The sequence below is a fragment of the Cebus imitator genome, unplaced genomic scaffold (assembly GCF_001604975.1).
Source record: "Cebus imitator isolate Cc_AM_T3 unplaced genomic scaffold, Cebus_imitator-1.0 Scaffold636, whole genome shotgun sequence".
NCBI classification, from domain to species: domain Eukaryota; kingdom Metazoa; phylum Chordata; class Mammalia; order Primates; family Cebidae; genus Cebus; species Cebus imitator.
Window position 1 is genome coordinate 407036 of NW_016107951.1, and position 3180 is coordinate 410215.

Consider the following 3180-nt stretch of genomic DNA (forward strand, 5'->3'; position numbering starts at 1 on the left):
GATATCAACAATCTGTAACTTGCTCCTGCTTAAGTTATAGTGCCATCAAGCTATCTTCTTATAATAAATTCATAGGCAACCTGTTAACCAAATTATGCCAAATAATTTACTGTTTCTTACAATTAAAACATAATTCTAGAACTCAGATATATTGTTTTAAAAACCTCCAATTATAAAATTGCCTTGCTTCTACTATTCTTGCCACTGATGGCTTTGCTTTAGAAGCAAAGTTTAGAAGTTATGTATTACTGGTAAATACATGCCTTCTAAATTATTTAGAAGTTTAGAAGTTATGTATTACCGGTACATTTCTTCAAATAGCACCAAATAGTTTCACCCTATGCAAAAGTTCTTAAAAAGCAGAAAAGTTTGAAAAGAGCAAAGAACTACTGTTCTTTTTTATTTATTTATTTATTTTTATTATTATTATTATTTTTTTGAGATGGGAGTTTCATTCATGTTGCCCAGGCTGGAGTGTAATGATATGATCTTGGCTCACCGCAACCTCCACCTCCTGGGTTCAAGTGATTCTCCTGCCTCATACTCCTGAAAGCAGGGATTACAGACATGCCCCACCACGCTTGGCTAACTTTTGTATTTTTAGTAGAGCCAGGGTTTTTCCATGTTGGTCAGGCTGGTCTCAAACTGCCGACTTCCAGTGATCCACTTTCCTGGGCCTCCCAAAGTGCTGGGATTACTTACAGGCGTGAGCCACCACGCTCAGCCTCTTTTGTATTTTCTATCAATTCCAAACATGTTTAATGCTTTTCTAAGAAGCTTGCTATTTTTGGAGAAAATTTATGGAGGATGTTAATACTTAATATAATAAAGGTGAAAATTATGTTTGATTTCAACTGAGTTACTTTTTAAACAGAGTAGCATAAAGACCTAGATAGGGGCATAAGAAGAGATGGCAAATTTACATATTGTTTCAAAACTAGACTACACAACTCTAGTGTTCACGACTTTTTAATAAAATTTTTTCAAAAATTAATTCTCACCCAAGTAATAGATGTGTGTGATTTTCTATGTGCGAGTCTGGAGTCAACTCTAAATGTCTTAGGAAAGATGAAGACTGCCATGATCTCCCTCACATGTGCAAGTTACTTGATATGGAAAGAAGAGGTGATCCAGGACACTAGATATTCCATCTTTAAATTAATAATCACAATGAAATAGAAGGGACTTTGTGGCCTGTGCATAGGAACGCAAGATGAAAACAAGTGCCCAATGTTGCATACGTCTGCATTCATCTCTACATAAATCCATATGTAGAGAAGAAGGTCCTGGTAGAAGAAGTATTATTAGAGAAAAAATTAATATATATTTTTCTATTATCAGGATGTTCTGCTAATATTATGTATTTCAAAAATCAGTATGCTATATTAGCAGATTAGAGAATAAAAAGTAATTTAGCTGGTTCAGTCTGTTTTATGGAGAATGAGGGGCACAAAATATCTGAGATTCATTACTCACCTAGTTAACATAACCAAAGATTCCTGGTACCACACCATTCTGAAGGCACACCCTAACTCTTTCTGAGTCTGTTAACCTCCACCTCTGTCAGTCCTATAGCATTTACTTTAATAGTCACACATTGTGTTTGTCTGTAAAAGGTATTTCTAAAAGTTGTATTTGTGAATATTTAAATTTGTTGATTCACATTTAAAAGTGAAACAGCTTCAGCCTCTGTTATGAATTTTTTCCTCTAGAGATAACTTTTTGTTCCTAAATAAAGGCAAATTATTGATTAATGTTCAGAATATTAATATTAAAAATTCAGAATGAAGAAATAATTTGGCTCCAAATGTCTCATTAAATAAAAAATATTTTACAGTGCTCAGCCTGACCCAACAAAAGATCTGATTTGTTGAACCTGATCTGTAAGAAAAGTAGTAAAGCGAGATACGTTCATCAGTTTGCTCCTTTCTGCCCGTGGAAGCCGCCGAAGAAGCATCATTAAAGTCTCTCTTCTCCCTGCGATCATGTCTAAGTCAGAGTCTCCTAAAGAGCCAGAACAGCTGAGGAAGCTCTTCATTGGAGGGTTGAGCTTTGAAACAACTGATGAGAGCCTGAGGAGCCATTTTGAGTAATAGGGAACGCTCACAGACTGTGTGATAATGAGAGATCCAAACACCAAGCGTTCCAGGGGCTTTGGGTTCGTCATGTATGTAACTGTGGAGGAAGTGGATGCAGCCATGAATGCAAGGCCACACAAAGTGGATGGAAGAGTTGTGGAACCAAAGAGAGCTGTCTCAAGAGAAGATTATCAAAGATGAGGTGACCACTTAACTCTGAAAAAAAAAATTCATTGGTGGCATTAAAGAAGACACTGAAGAACATCACCTAAGAGATTATTTTGAACAGTATGGAAAAATTGAAGTGATTGAAATCATGACTGACAGAGGGAGTGGCAAGAAAAGAGGCTTTGCCTTTGTAACCTTTGATGACCTGACTCCGTGGATAAGACTCATTCAGAAATACCATACTGTGAATGGCCACAACTGTGAAGTTAGGAAAGCCCTGTCAAAGCAAGAGATGGCTAGTGCTTTATCCAGCCAAAGAGGTCGAAGTGGTTCTGGAAACTTTGGTGGTGGTCGTGGAGGTGGTTTTGGTGGGAATGACAACTTTGGTCATGGAGGAAACTTCAGTGGTCATGGTGGCTTTGGTGGCAGCCGTGGTGGTGATGGATATGGTGGCAGTGGAGATGGCTATAATGGATTTGGTAATGATGGAGGCAATTTTGGAGGTGGTGGAAGCTACAATGATTTGGGCAGTTACAACAATCAGTCTTCAAATTTTGGACCCATGAAGGGAGGAAACTTTGGAGGCAGAAGCTCTGGCCCCTATGGTGGTGGCAGCCAATACTTTGCCAAACCACGAAACCAAGGTGGCTATGGCGGTTCCAGTAGCAGCAGTAGCTATGGCAGTGGCAGAAGATTGTAATTAGGAAACAAAGCTTAGCAGGAGAGGAGAGCCAGAAAAGTGACAGGGAAGCTACAGGTTACAACAGATTTGTAAACTCAGCCAAGCACAGTGGTGGCAGGGCCTAGCTGCTACAAAGAAGACATGATTTAGACAAATACTCATGTGTATGGGCAAAAAACTCAAGGACTGTATTTGTGACTAATTGTATAACAGGTTATTTTAGTTTTTGTTCTGTGGAAAGTGTAAAGCATT

At 38.2% G+C, this 3180-nt stretch overlaps 1 pseudogene across 1 annotated transcript; it reads left to right on the forward strand.

The window, feature by feature from the left end:
• The first annotated feature begins 1907 nt into the window (after nt 1-1907).
• LOC108295397 lies at nt 1908-2977 on the forward strand (annotated as a pseudogene). Its single transcript, XR_005198161.1, has one exon. The product of XR_005198161.1 is annotated as a heterogeneous nuclear ribonucleoprotein A1-like (transcript).
• Nucleotides 2978-3180: the final 203 nt, after the last annotated feature.